The sequence below is a fragment of the Salmo salar genome, chromosome ssa26, assembly GCF_905237065.1.
Source record: "Salmo salar chromosome ssa26, Ssal_v3.1, whole genome shotgun sequence".
NCBI classification, from domain to species: domain Eukaryota; kingdom Metazoa; phylum Chordata; class Actinopteri; order Salmoniformes; family Salmonidae; genus Salmo; species Salmo salar.
In genome coordinates this window covers 45,859,811-45,876,276 of record NC_059467.1, presented here as the reverse complement: position 1 = coordinate 45,876,276, position 16,466 = coordinate 45,859,811, and positions in this window count along the sequence as shown.

Sequence of the window (16,466 nt, the reverse complement as noted above, 5' to 3'; positions counted from 1 at the left end):
AGAAATAATCCTTGGCAAGAAGTCTGAAGGGATTATAAATGGTCCGGAGCCTGTAGGGATAAACCCTGGCACGAAGCCTGTAGGAATAATCCATGGCCCGGCACCTGTAGAGATCATCCATGTTATGAAGCCTCCTGTGATGATCCATGGCACGGAACCTGTAGAGATGATCCATGGCATGGAGCCAGCAGCAGTGGTCAATAGACTGGAACCGATAATGACGCTTCCCAGTCCGGAGCCTCCGGCGACGCTCCTCTGTCCGGAGCCTCCAGCGACACTCCTCAGTCCAGAGCCTCCAGCAACGCTCCCCAGGTCCGGAGCTTCCAGCAACGCTCCTCAGTCCGGAGCCTCCAGCGACGCTCCTCAGTCCGGAGCCTCCAGCGACGCTCCTCAGTCCGGAGCCTCTAGCGACGCTTCCCAGTCCAGAGCCTCCAGCGACGCTTCCCAGTCGGGAGCCTCCAGCGACGCTCCTCAGCCCGGAGCCTCCAGCGACGCTCCCCAATCCGGAGTCTTCAGCGACGGTCTGCAGCCCAGAGCCTTCAGCGGCGGCCTTCAGCTCAGAGTCTTCAGCGGCAGTTGGCGTTTCAGATCCTCCAGCGATGACCCACGGTCTGGTTCCTCCGGACATACAGAAGCGGGGGGATCAGCGGGCGGTGGGGGTGCTACGCCCCGAACCAGAGCCGCCGCCGAGTACAGATGCCCACCCGGACCCTCCCCTATAGGTTCAGGTTTGCAGCCGGGAGTCCGCACCTTTGGGGAGGGGGGGGTACTGTCACGCTCTGACCTATGAGAGCTGTTTTTTCTCTGGTTAGTTTGGTCAGGGTATGATATGGGTGGGCAGTCTATGTTTTTTGTTTCTATGTTTTGTTCTTGTTTTTCTATTTCTAGGTTGAGTTTTGGATGATCTCCAATTAGAGGCAGCTGGTTCGTGTTGTCTCTAATTGGAGATCATATTTAAGTTGGGGTTTGTCTATGGGGTTTTGTGGGTAGTTGTTTTCCGTTTTGTGAGTATCACCTGACGGAACTGTTGGCTGTCGTTTTGTTGTTTTTGTTTAAGTGTTATCATTAAAGTAAATATGAGCACTCTACACGCCGCGCCTTGGTCCTCTTTATACGACCCGCGTTACAGCCCTATTCCCTATATAGTGCACTACTTTAGACCAGCGCCCTATTCCCTATATAGTGCACTACTTTAGACCAGGGCATGTAGGGGGAAATATAGGGTGCCATCACTATGGGCTATAGGGTGCTATTTGGGACACAGTCTGAGAAACCCATGTGTCTTGTCTTGGTGGTTGACCTATCTAGCTCTAATGATGTGATGTGTAACCTTGTCACAGAGCATTCCCCCATACACATTACATTAATAACCTGTCACAGAGCATTTCCCCATACACATTACATTAATAACCTGTCACAGAGCATTTCCCCATACACATTACATTAATAACCTGTCACAGAGCATTCCCCCATACACATTACATGAATAACCTGTCACAGAGCATTCCCCCATACACATACATGAATAACCTGTCACAGAGCATTCCCCCATACACATTACATTAATAACCTGTCACAGAGCATTCCCCCATACACATTACATTAATAACCTGTCACAGAGCATTCCCCCCATACACATTACATTAATAACCTGTCACAGAGCATTTCCCCATACACATTACATTAATAACCTGTTGGGGCTAGGGGGCAGTATTGACACGGCCGGATAAAAAACGTACCCGATTTAATCTGGTTACTACTCCTGCCCAGTAACTAGAATATGCATATAATTATTGGCTTTGGATAGAAAACACACTAAAGTTTCTAAAACTGTTTGAATGGTGTCTGTGAGTATAACAGAACTCATATGGCAGGCAAAAACCTGAGAAGATTCCTTACAGGAAGTGCCCTCTCTGACAAGATCTTGTTCTTCTTGTCTCTGTTTATTGAAGACTGAGGATCTTTGCTGTAACGTGACATTTCCTACGGCTCCCATAGGCTCTCAGAGCCCGGGAAAAAGCTGAATGATATCGAGGCAGCCCCAGGCTGAAACACATTATCGCTTTTGGCAAGTGGCCGATCAGAGGACAATGGGCTTAGGCGCGTGCACGAGTCGACCCCGTGCTTTATTTTCTTTCGTCTTTTTACCTAAACGCAGATTCCCGGTCGGAATATTATCGCTTTTTTACGAGAAAAATGGCATAAAAATTGATTTTAAACAGCGGTTGACATGCTTCGAAGTACGGTAATGGAATATTTAGAATTTTTTTGTCACGAAATGCGCCGTGCTCGTCACCCTTCTTTACCCTTTGTTTGGATATAACTATGGATTATTTGGGACCAAACCAACATTTGTTATTGAAGTAGAAGTCCTGGGAGTGCATTCTGACGAAGAACACCAAAGGTAATCAAACTTTTCTAATAGTAAATCGGAGTTTGGTGAAGGCTAAACTTGCTGGGTGTCTAAATAGCTAGCCCTGTGATGCCGGGCTATCTACTTAGAATATTGCAAAATGTGCTTTCACCGAAAAGCTATTTTAAAATCGGACATATCGAGTGCATAGAGGAGTTCTGTATCTATAATTCTTAAAATAATTGTTATGCTTTTTGTGAACGTTTATCGTGAGTAATTTAGTACATTTTTTGTAAATTCACTGGAAGTTTGCGGGGGGTATGCTAGTTCTGAACGTCACATGCTAATGTAAAAAGATGGTTTTTGATATAAATATGAACTTGATTGAACAAAACATGCATGTATTGTATAACATAATGTCCTAGGGTTGTCATCTGATGAAGATCATCAAAGGTTAGTGCTGCATTTAGCTGTCTTCTGGGTTTTTGTGACATTATATGCTAGCTTGAAAAATGGGTGTCTGATTATTTATGGCTGGGTACTCTGCTGACATAATCTAATGTTTTGCTTTCGTTGTAAAGCCTTTTTGAAATCGGACAGTGTGGTTAGATTAACGAGAGTCTTGTCTTTAAAATGGTGTAAAATAGTCATATGTTTGAGAAATTGAAGTAATAGCATTTCTAAGGTATTTGAATAACGCGCCACGGGATTTCACTGGCTGTTACGTAGGTGGGACGAAATCGTCCCACTGGCCCTAGAGAAGATAACCTGTCACAGAGCATTTCCCCATACACATTACATTAATAACCTGTATATATTTCCAGGTGAGTATAAAGAGATCTTACCAGAGTTGTTATATTCTGTTGTTTAGTACAGTAGATCTGAATCAGAGTCATGTATACTGATATCAGTGGAGGCTGCTGAGGGGAGGAGGGCTCATAATGTCACGTCCTCTCCCACTCCACATCTCTCAAAGCGGTCCTGGCAACCCATCATTATGCAAACCCTGGCAACCCATCATTATGCCCACCTGGCATCCTATCGTTATGCCCACCTGGAAACCAATCATTATGCCCACCTGGCAACCCATCGTTATGCCTACCTGGCAACCAATCGTTATGCACACCTGGCAACCCATCGTTATACACACCTGGCAACCCATCGTTATGCACACCTGCGCCTCCTCATTAGGCATACCTGGACTTCATCACTTCCCTGATTTCTTCCCCTTTATTTAGCCCTCTGTGTTCATCAGTCCTTAGGTGTTATTGATTGTCTCTCACGTTCAGTAGGCTTCCATGATTGTTATTTTGTATCTGTTAAGTATTAAACTCACCTTCTGCACCTGCTTTCTGACTCCCGGCGTACACGTAACACATAATAATTGCTGGAATGGAGTAAATGGAATAGCATCAAAAACATGGTTTTCATGGGTTTGATACCGTTCCATTACACTCCGTCCCATCCCTTACACTCCGTCCCATCCCTTACACTCCTGTCACGTCCTGACCAGTAAAGGGGCTGTTTGTTATTGTAGTTTGGTCAGGGCGTGGCAGGGGGTGTTTGTTTAGTGTGGTTCGGGTTTGTTTGGGTTATGTTCTATGTTAGTGTATTTCTATGTTATTTCTAGTTGGTCTATTTCTATGTGGTGTTTATTGGGTTGACCTTCAATTGGAGGCAGCTGCTTCTCGTTGCCTCTGATTGAAGGTCCTATTTATAGGGGTGTTTGTTCTATGGGGGTTTGTGGGTAGTTGTTTCCTGTTTAGTGTTTGTTGCACCTGACGGGACTGTTTGGAGTCGTTTGTTTTGTATACGTGTTTATTTTGTTTTTCCTTCTTCAAATAAAAAAAGAAGATGAGTATACATTTTCCCGCTGTGTTTTGGTCCACTCCTTACGACAATCGTGACAACTCCGTCCCATCCATTACACTCCGTTCCATCCCTTACACTCCGTTCCATCCATTACACTCCGTTCCATCCCTTAGACTCCGTTCCATCCATTACACTCCATTCCATCCCTTATTCTCCGTTCCATCCCTTATACTCCGTTCCATCCCTTATTCTCCATTCCATCCCTTATTCTCCATTCCATCCCTTATTCTCCGTTCCATCCCTTATTCTCCATTCCATCCCTTATTCTCCATTCCATCCCTTATTCTCCATTCCATCACCTTATTCTGCATTTCATCCCTTACACTCCATTCCATCCCTTATTCTCCATTCCATCCCTTATTCTCCATTCCATCCCTTACACTCCGTTCCATCCCTTACACTCCGTTCCATCCCTTACACTCCATTCCATCCCTTATTCTCCATTCCATCCCTTATTCTCCATTCCATCCCTTATTCTCCATTCCATCCCTAACACTCCATTCCATCCCTTATACTCCATTCCATCCCTTACACTCATTCCATCCCTTATTCTCCATTCCATCCCATATTCTCCATTCCATCCCTTACACTCCATTCCATCCCTTATTCTCCGTTCCATCCCTTATTCTCCATTCCATCCCTAACACTCCATTCCATCCCTTATTCTCCATTCCATCCCTAACACTCCATTCCATCCCATATTCTCCATTCCATCCCTTACACTCCATTCCATCCCTTATTCTCCGTTCCATCCCTTATTCTCCATTCCATCCCTAACACTCCATTCCATCCCTTATTCTCCATTCCATCCCTTATTCTCCATTCCATCCCCTACACTCCATTCCATCCCTTATTCTCCGTTCCATCCCTTATTCTCCATTCCATCCCTAACACTCCATTCCATCCCTTATTCTCCATTCCATCCCTTACACTCCGTTCCATCCCTTATTCTCCATTCTATCCCTTATTCTCCATTCCATCCACTGCACTCCGTTCCATCCCTTACACTCCGTTCCATCCCTTACACTTCATTCCATCCCTTATTCGCCATTCCATCCCTTACACTCCGTTCCATCCCTTACACTCCATTCCATCCCTTATTCTCCATTCCATCCCATATTCTCCATTCCATCCCTTACTCTCCATTCCATCCCTTATTCTCCATTCCATCCCTTATTCTCCATTCCATCCCTTATTCTCCATTCCATCCATTACACTCCGTTCCATCCCTTACTCTCCATTCCATCCCTTATTCTCCATTCCATCCCTTACTCTCCATTCCATCCCTTATTCTCCATTCCATCCCTTACACTCCATTACATCATTTATTCTCCATTCCATCCCTTATTCTCCATTCCATCCCTTATTCTCCATTCCATCCCTTATTCTCCATTCCATCCCTTACACTCCATTACATCATTTATTCTCCATTCCATCCCTTATTCTCCATTCCATCCATTATTCTCCATTCCATCCCTTATTCTCCATTCCATCCCTTACACTCCATTACATCATTTATTCTCCATTCCATCCCTTATTCTCCATTCCATCCCTTACACTCCATTACATCATTTATTCTCCATTCCATCCCTTATTCTCCATTACATCATTTATTCTCCATTCCATCCCTTATTCTCCATTCCATCCCCTACACTTCATTCCATCCCTTATTCGCCATTCCATCCCTTACACTCCGTTCCATCCCTTACTCTCCATTCCATCCCCTACACTCCATTCCATCCCTTATTCTCCGTTCCATCCCTTACACTCCGTTCCATCCCTTATTCTCCATTCCATCCCTTACACTCCATTCCATCCCTTATTCTCCGTTCCATCCCTTATTCTCCATTCTATCCCTTATTCTCCATTCCATCCCTTACACTCCGTTCCATCCCTTACACTCCATTCCATCTCTTACTCTCCATTCCATCCCTTACTCTCCGTCCCATCCCTTACACTCCATTACATCATTTATTCTCCATTCCATCCCTTACACTCCATTCCATCCCTTATTCTCCATTCCATCCCTTACTCTCCATTCCATCCCTTACTCTCCATTCCATCCCTTATTCTCCATTCCATCCCTTATTCTCCATTCCATCCCTTATTCTCCATTCCATCCCTTACACTCCATTACATCATTTATTCTCCATTCCATCCCTTATTCTCCATTCCATCCCTTATTCTCCATTCCATCCCTTATTCTCCATTCCATCCCTTATTCTCCATTCCATCCCTTATTCTCCATTCCATCCCTTATTCTCCATTCCATCCCTTACACTCCATTCCATCCCTTATTCTCCTTTCCATCCCTTACACTCCATTCCATCCCTTATTCTCCATTCCATCCCTTACACTCCATTCCATCCCTTATTCTCCATTGCATCCCTTACTCTCCATTCCATCCCTTATTCTCCATTACATCCCTTATTCTCCATTACATCCCTTACACTCCATTCCATCCCTTATTCTCCGTTCCATCCCTTACACTCCGTTCCATCCCTTATTCTCCATTCTATCCCTTATTCTCCATTCCATCCACTGCACTCCGTTCCATCCCTTATACTCCGTTCCATCCCTTACACTTCATTCCATCCCTTATTTGCCATTCCATCCCTTATTCTCCATTTCATCCCTTACACTCCATTCCATCCCTTAGTCTCCATTCCATCCCTTACTCTCCATTCCATCCCTTACTCTCCATTCCATCCCTTACTCTCCGTCCCATCCCTTACTCTCCATTCCATCCCTTATTCTCCATTCCATCCCTTATTCTCCATTCCATCCCTTATTCTCCATTCCATCCCTTACACTCCATTACATCATTTATTCTCCATTCCATCCCTTATTCTCCATTCCATCCCTTATTCTCCATTCCATCCCTTATTCTCCATTCCATCCCTTATTCTCCATTCCATCCCTTACACTCCATTCCATCCCTTATTCTCCATTCCATCCCTTATTCTCCATTCCATCCCTTACACTCCATTACATCATTTATTCTCCATTCCATCCCTTATTCTCCATTCCATCCCTTATTCTCCATTCCATCCCTTATTCTCCATTCCATCCCTTATTCTCCATTCCATCCCTTATTCTCCATTCCATCCCTTACACTCCATTCCATCCCTTATTCTCCATTCCATCCCTTATTCTCCATTCCATCCCTTATTCTCCATTCCATCCCTTATTCTCCATTCCATCCCTTACACTCCATTCCATCCCTTATTCTCCATTCCATCCCTTATTCTCCATTACATCCCTTATTCTCCATTCCATCCCTTACACTACATTCCATCCCTTATTCTCCATTCCATCCCTTATTCTCCATTCCAGCCATTATTATGAGGCTCCACTGACTGATATGTAGATACAGGGCCTTTGGCATTATGGGGTATTCTGTGTAGGCCAGTGGCAAAATCTCAATTTAATCCAGTTTAAATTCAGGCTATGACACAACAAAATGTGGAAAGAAGACACTGTATGTAGTGGCATTGGTTGACCTGATGTGTGTGTGCTCTTTATGTAATTTAAATGATCCTGTGGCGGTGTTATGATGCACGGACGCCCTCAGACCACCTCAGTAGAGAATTATATAACTCTGAAAAATATAAACTGACAAAATAACCCCCCCCACACACACACACACACACACATTTCATCAACGCACTAACAAACATCACAGTCAAAATATAAGTCAATATTAGTATCTCTCCCTGGTCCTAAACAGAGAGCCCCAGGGTCAGTCAGTTCTCATGACAAGCTTACTATATATCCAGTCACATGGAATTCAGATGATCTGGCAAAACTCCTCAGCTATTTCTGCACTGTGTTGGTGCCAGTGTGTGTCTCTGTGTGGGTTTGTCTATGCTTTCTGTACACAGTGAATACTGTTTCTTTATCTGTCTCTCTCACTTTCTCTCTCTCTCTCTTTCACACACACACACAGACAGACACACATACACACACACAGACACAGACACACACACACATACACACACACATACACACACCTCCTCTGCAGTTCTTTTAATAAAGCCATCCATATATTTTCTGTGGATTCCTGAGAAAGTTCTCTGTCAGACTAAGAATAGTGGTCTGACTGTACAGTTATTTGGTCTGCCTGTCTAAGGGAGCTAAGACCACCCTACATGTCCTCTGAGCCCCTGGCAGTCCAGTCACGGCTATATAGCCTGTCTGTCTGGGGGAGCTAAACTTAACCCTACATGTCCTCTGAGCCCCTGGCAGTCCAGTCATGGCTATATAGCCTGTCTGTCTGGGGGAACTAAACTTAACCCTACATGTCCTCTGAGCCCCTGGCAGTCCAGTCATGGCTATATAGCCTGTCTGTCTGGGGGAACTAAACTTAACCCTACATGTCCTCTAAGCCCCTGGCAGTCCAGTCACGGCTATATAGCCTGTCTGTCTGGGGGAACTAAACTTAACCCTACATGTTCTCTGAGCCCCTGGCAGTCCAGTCATGGCTATATAGCCTGTCTGTCTGGGGGAACTAAACTTAACCCTACATGTCCTCTGAGCCCCTGGCAGTCCAGTCATGGCTATATAGCCTGTCTGTCTGGGGGAACTAAACTTAACCCTACATGTTCTCTGAGCCCCTGGCAGTCCAGTCATGGCTATATAGCCTGTCTGTCTGGGGGAACTAAACTTAACCCTACATGTCCTCTGAGCCGCTGGCAGTCCAGTCATGGCTATATAGCCTGTCTGTCTGGGGGAACTAAACTTAACCCTACATGTTCTCTGAGCCCCTGGCAGTCCAGTCATGGCTATATAGACTGTCTGTCTGGGGGAACTAAACTTAACCCTACATGTCCTCTGAGCCCCTGGCAGTCCAGTCATGGCTATATAGCCTGTCTGTCTGGGGGAACTAAACTTAACCCTACATGTCCTCTGAGCCGCTGGCAGTCCAGTCATGCCTATATAGCCTGTCTGTCTGGGGGAACTAAACTTAACCCTACATGTCCTCTGAGCCCCTAGCAGTCCAGTCATGCCAGAAATGACAAAGGTACGTAACACTTTTGTAACATCATACAGTGAGTAGCATTTGATTTTAACATCAAACCTATAACCATAACTATAACTCTATAACCATAACTCTATAACCAACCCTCTAACCATAACTCTATAACCATAACTCTATAACCATAACTATAACTCTATAACCATAACCATAACTCTATAACCAACCCTCTAACCATAACTCTATAACTATAACTCTATAACCAACCCTCTAACCATAACTCTATAACCATAACTCTATAACCATAACTATAACTCTATAACCAACTCTATTACCATAACTCTATAACCATAACTCTATAACCAACTCTATTACCATAACTATATAACCATAACTCTATAACCATAACTCTATAACCATAACTCTATAACTTTAACTCTATAACCATAACCCTATAACCATAACTCTATAACCATAACTCTATAACCATAACTCTATAACCATAACTCTATAACCATAACTATAACTCTATAACCAAACCTATAACCAAAACTCTATAACCATAACTCTAGAACCATAACTATAACTCTAGAACCATACCTCTATAACCATAACTCTATAACCATAACCATAACCATAACTTTATAACCATAACTCTATAACCATAAATATAACACTATAACCACAACTATATAACCAACCCTATAACCATAACCATAACTCTATAACCATAAATATAACTCTATAACCACAACTATATAACCAACCCTATAACCATAACCATAACTCTATAACCATAAATATAACTCTATAACCACAACTATATAACCAACCCTATAACCATAACCATAACTCTATAACCATAACTCTATAACCATAACTCTATAACCATAACCATAACTCTATAACAATAACTCTATAACCATTACCACATAACCAACTCTATAACCATAACTCTATAACCATAACTCTATAACCATAACTCTATAACTATAATTCTATAACCATACATCTATAACCATAACTATAACTCTATAAACATAAATCTATAACCATAACTCTATAACCATAACTCTATAACCAACTCTATAACCATATCTATATAACCATAACCCCATAACCATAACCATAACCCTATAACCATAACTCTATAACCATAACTCTATAACCAACTCTATAACCATATCTATATAACCATAACCCCATAACCATAACCATAACTCTCTAACCATAACTCTATAACCATAACTCTATAACCATAACCATAACTCTATAACCAAACCTATAACCATAACTCTATAACCAAACCTATTACCATAACTCTATAACCATAACCATAACTCTATAACCATAACTCTATTACCAAACCTATAACCATAACTATAACTCTATAACCAAACCTATAACCATAACCATAACTCTATAACCATAACTATAACTCTATAACCAAACCTATAACCATAACTCTATAACCAAACCTATAACCATAACCATAACTCTATAACCATAACCATAACTTTATAACCACATTTATAACCATAACTCTATAACCAAATCTATAACCATAACTCTATAACCAAACCTATAACCATAACCATTACTCAATAACCAAACCTATAACCATAACTTGAAGACAACTAGCTCATGTACTAGTCCATGATCAAATCAAATCAAATCAAATGTATTTATATAGCCCTTCGTACGTCAGCTGATATCTCAAAGTGCTGTACAGAAACCCAGCCTAAAACCCCAAACAGCAAGCAATGCATGTGAAAGAAGCACGGTGGCTAGGAAAAACTCCCTAGGAAAAACTCCCTAGAAAGGCCAAAAACCTAGGAAGAAACCTAGAGAGGAACCAGGCTATGAGGGGTGGCCAGTCCTCTTCTGGCTGTGCCGGGTGGATATTATAACAGAACATGGTCAAGATGTTAAAATGTTCATAAATGACCAGCATGGTCAAATAATAATAATCATAGTAGTTGTCGAGGGTGCAACAAGCACGTCCGGTGAACAGGTCAGGGTTCCATAGCCGCAGGCAGAACAGTTGAAACTGGAGCAGCAGCACGGCCAGGTGGACTGGGGACAGCAAGGAGTCATCATGCCAGGTAGTCCTGAGGCATGGTCCTAGGGCTCAGGTCCTCCGAGAGAAAGAAAGAAAGAGAGAAAGAGAGAATTAGAGAGAGCATATTTAAATTCACACAGGACACCGGATAAGACAAGAGAAATACTCCAGATGTAACAGACTGACCCTAGCCCCCCGACACATAAACTACTGCAGCATAAATACTGGAGGCTGAGACAGGAGGGATCAGGAGACACTGTGGCCCCATCCGATGAAACCCCCGGACAGGGCCAAACAGGCAGGATATAACCCCACCCACTTAGCCAAAGCACAGCCCCCACACCACTAGAGGGATGTCTCCAACCACCAACTTGTCCTTTCTGACAATGCCATCTACTGACTACTCAGAGAGGACCTCCAGTCTGGGAACTTGTCCACTGCAGTCCACCTCATGCTATTTCCCCACGGTGTAAAGAACAGCAGAGGACCTTTAGCTCTCCATACCATGGTGTAAAGAACAGCAGCCCTCCATACCACGGTGTAAAGAACAGCAGCTCTCCCTACCACGGTGTAAAGAACAGCAGAGGACTTTTAGCTCTCCATACCACGGTGTAAAGAACAGCAGCTCTCCATACCATGGTGTAAAGAACAGCAGAGGACCTTTAGCTCTCCATACCAAGGTGTAAAGAACAGCAGCTCTCCATACCACGGTGTAAAGAACAGCAGCTCTCCCTACCACGGTGTAAAGAACAGCAGCCCTCCATACCACGGTGTAAAGAACAGCAGAGGACTTTTAACTCTCCATACCACGGTGTAAAGAACAGCAGCTCTCCATACCACGGTGTAAAGAACAGCAGCTCTCCATACCATGGTGTAAAGAACAGCAGAGGACTTTTAGCTCTCCATACCACGGTGTAAAGAACAGCAGCTCTCCATACCACGGTGTAAAGAACAGCAGCTCTCCATACCACGGTGTAAAGAACAGCAGCTCTCCATACCACGGTGTAAAGAACAGCAGCCCTCCATACCACGGTGTAAAGAACAGCAGCTCTCCATACCATGGTGTAAAGAACAGCAGAGGACCTTTAGCTCTCCATACCATAGTGTAAAGAACAGCAGCTCTCCAGACCATAGTGTAAAGAACAGCAGAGGACCTTTAGCCCCCCATACCATAGTGTAAAGAACAGCAGCTCTCCATACCATGGGAACCAGGCAGCAGGCCGTCATTGTAAATAAGAATTTGTTCTTAACTGGCTTGCCTAGTTTTAAATAAAGATTAAATAAAAAAATATTTTAAAAAGCAGCAGCATATACAGGGCATGGGATACTGCATGACTCGCCAGGGAAGAATGAGAACAAAAGAGAGAGAGTTAGAGAGACAGAGAGAAAGAGAGAGAGAAAGAGAGAGAGAGAGAGAGAGAAAGAGATCACAGAGAGGGGTGTTTTAGCCATGGAGACTTTCAACGACCAGTAACGATGTGGTCTAGTCTGCCTGGCTAATCACTCTAGTGACAGGCCAGAGAAAACAACGGTCACACTTTATTTGGATGGTCATGATTTTCCATGTGGAGATGCTCTACAGATGGTCATACTATCAACAAACTATCCGCTGATAGGCAACTGCTTGCTATGGTTACGGTTAGGGTTAGGTTTAGAATAAGGGTTAAGTTTAGGGTTAAGGTTAGGGTTAGTAGATAGTTAGTTGAAATGTTACTGATAGTCCATCTGGAGATGCTCTACAGACTATCTAAATAAAGTGTCAGCAAAGCAGCCAGATGTGGTGACTATAAGTGAGGAGGTGACCGATAACCCACAGTGGAATCCAGCACCACAAGCACGGATGGAAATTAAACCAGCCCGCTTGCCCGAGGCTAGTACTTTTCATGACGGGCTGGTAGAAAATGTGCCAAATTAGCCCAGCTGTGCAAAAACCTCAACTACATTCCTGACTACTAAATGCAGTACAGATGTGGGATCTTAATTTGATTACCCTGTTGTATGAGAGGTTTAAAAAAATATTATTTTCTTACTGTAGCAAACTGGCTCAAATTAAGATCCTACATCTGTACATCCACAGCCGCTTAACTATCTCTGTTACATCAACGTCTAACCACAGAACAGAACCCTCAGAGGGACTGGAGAAGCTTTCGTTTCCGTCAGCAAAAAGAAAACTGTTGAGTCATTTATTGTATGAGGGACTGAGACTGAGGCTGCAGACGATAGTAAATAATTAGAAATGAACATTAACATTTTGGTCTGAACACTAAACCCTGACAGTCTAACATGTACTGAACATCAACTGACTGACTGAATGACAATGACTGAATGACTGAATGACTGGGTGTGAGGTATAAGGACAGAACAGGAGGACAGGACAGAACAGGTCAGGACAGGGTTTGGCTGACTCCTTAACCTCTACACACGCAGAGATATCAATCTCCACACGCCTCTACCTCTCCTTCCCTCTCCTTCCCTCTCTTTCCGTCTCTACTTCTCCTTCCCTCTCCTTCCCTCTCTTTCCGTCTCTACCTCTCCTTCCCTCTCCTTCCCTCTCCTTCCCTCTCCTTCCTCCTTTCCCTCTCCTTCCTCCTCTACCTCTCCTTCCCTCACCTTCCTCCTCTACCTCTCCTTCCCTCTCCTTCCCTCTCTTTCCGTCTCTACTTCTCCTTCCCTCTCCTTCCTCCTCTACCTCTCCTTCCCTCTCCTTCCTCCTCTCCCTCTCCTTCCCTATCCTTCCCTCTCCTTCCTCCTCTACCTCTCCTTCCCTCTCCTTCCCTCTCCTTCCTCCTCTACCTCTCCTTCCCTCTCCTTCCTCCTCTACCTCTCGTTCCCTCTCCTTCCTCCTATCCCTCTCCTTCCCTCTCCTTCCTCCTCTACCTCTCCTTCCCACTCCTTCCTCCTCTACCTCTCCTTCCCTCTCCTTCCCTCTCCTTCCTCCTCTCCCTCTCCTTCCCTCTCCTTCCTCCTCTACCTCTCCTTCCCTCTCCATCCTCCTCTACCTCTCCTCTACCTCTCCTTCCCTCTCCTTCCTCCTCTACCTCTCCTTCCCTCTCCTTCCTTCTCTACCTCTCCTTCCCTCTCCTTCCCTCTCTTTCCTCCTCTACCTCTCCTTCCCTCTCCTTCCTACTCTACCTCTCCTTCCCTCTCCTTCCCTCTCCTTCCTCCTCTACCTCTCCTTCCCTCTCCTTCCTCCTCTACCTCTCCTTCCCTCTCCTTCCTCCAATACCTCTCCTTCCCTGTCTAACAGACCTCAGCAGACCACAGACCCCATCACAACACAACAGACCCCAACACAACACAACAGACCCCAACACAACACACATATACACACACACACACACAAAACGGTATGATATCCTAAGAATGGGTAGTATGGGAGGTGTCAGTAGAACCCAGTAGTAAAGGCTGTGTTCTGCAGTAAAACGCTGAGCTGTAGGCTCATGACATGTTGATCATGTGTTGTTGAAACAAACACTACTAATCTCCCAGTGGAGGTATGTAGGTGGGCACAGAACCTTCCAGATCAATCCTGACCTGCTAGTTAAACTGATTATGTCCGAACCAAATGTTAAAGTCCTGACACACGATCTAGCAGGTCAGGTCAGACCCAAAACACGGTTAGAGAACACAATCTGTGTCCCAAATTGCACCCTGTTCCCTATGGGCCCTGATCAAATGTAGTGCACTATATAGGGAATAGGGCATTGGTAAAATCTAGTGCACTATGTAGGGAATAGAGCCCTGGTCAAAAGTAGTGCACTATATAAGGAATAGGGCCCTGGTCAAAAGTAGTGCACTATATAGGGAATAGGGCTCTGGTCCATAGTATTGCACTATATAGGGAATAGGGCCCTGGTCAAAAGTAGTGCACTATATAGGGAATAGGGCCCTGGTCAAAAGTAGTGCACTATATAGGGAATAGGGCTCTGGTCCATAGTATTGCACTATATAGGGAATAGGGCCCTGGTCAAACGTAATTTACTATATAGGGAATAGGGTGCTATTTGGGACACAGACACAGTTTGAGGCTGATTAGCTACAAGGTTTACAGTTGTTATCCCCTAAAGCTCGACTGGCAACAGACTGTACAGGAGACCACGCTGAGCATAATGGTTACATGACTACAACTGTCTTAATACTGTAACAACACAGTCATTATGAGCACTGAGTGTGGAAAATGTGCTGAACAAATTAAATATGGGGAGGGAGGGGGGGGGGTATGAAAAAGGTATGAACTCACTACTGTAAATTGCTCTGGATAAGAGTGTAAGGAGCCATTTGGGACCCAGTCTTGGAGTGAAGGTGGTCCCGTGTGGCTTAGTTGGTAGAGTATGGCGCTTGTGATGCCTGGGTCGTGGGTTTGATTCTCACCGGGCGGCCTGTATGAAACATGTATGAACTGTGTGAGTCGCTCTGGATAAGAGTGTCTGCTAAATGACTAGAATGTAAAGTGAGGATCTCTGTTCTAACTAATGCCAGGACAGTGTGGGTGTGTTTGATATCCTGAACACTCACAGAACTACAGGTGGCTCATCTCTCCGTTGGTGTGGGATATACTTTTCCCATGAGGCTGTTGATCATCGTTGATGTCTATCCTCTGATTGGGAGAGTTTTTTCCTCCTGTATCCTGATTCAGCGTGTGTAAATGTGTCCCCGTCTTATTGACTCTGCCTCTCTGTAATCTGTGGTTATGAAACGGCCCTGCAGTGAACTACATAAGGAGATGCAGTAGTTCTGCTCCCTGCATATACAGAGCATTCACAGTATTCAGACCCCTTCCCTTTTTACACATTTTCTTACATTACAGCCTTATTCTAAAATGGATAAAAAAATTGTTTTCCCTCATCAATCTCCACACAGTATTCAGACCCTTTGCTATGAGACTCGAAATTGAGCTCAGGTGCATCCTGTTTCCATTCATCATCCTTGAGATGTTTCTACAACTTCATTGGTTCACCTGTGGCAAAATAAATTGATTGGACATGATATAGAAAGGCACACACCTGTCTATATAAGGTCCAACAGTTGACAGTGCATGTCAGAGCAAGGACCTCAGACTGGGTCGAAGGTTCACCTTCCAACAGGACAACGACCCTAAGCACACAGCCAAGACAACGCAGGACTGGCTTCGGTACAAGTCTCTGAATGTCCTTAAGTGGCCCAGCCATAACCCAGACTTGAACTCGATCTAACATCTCTGG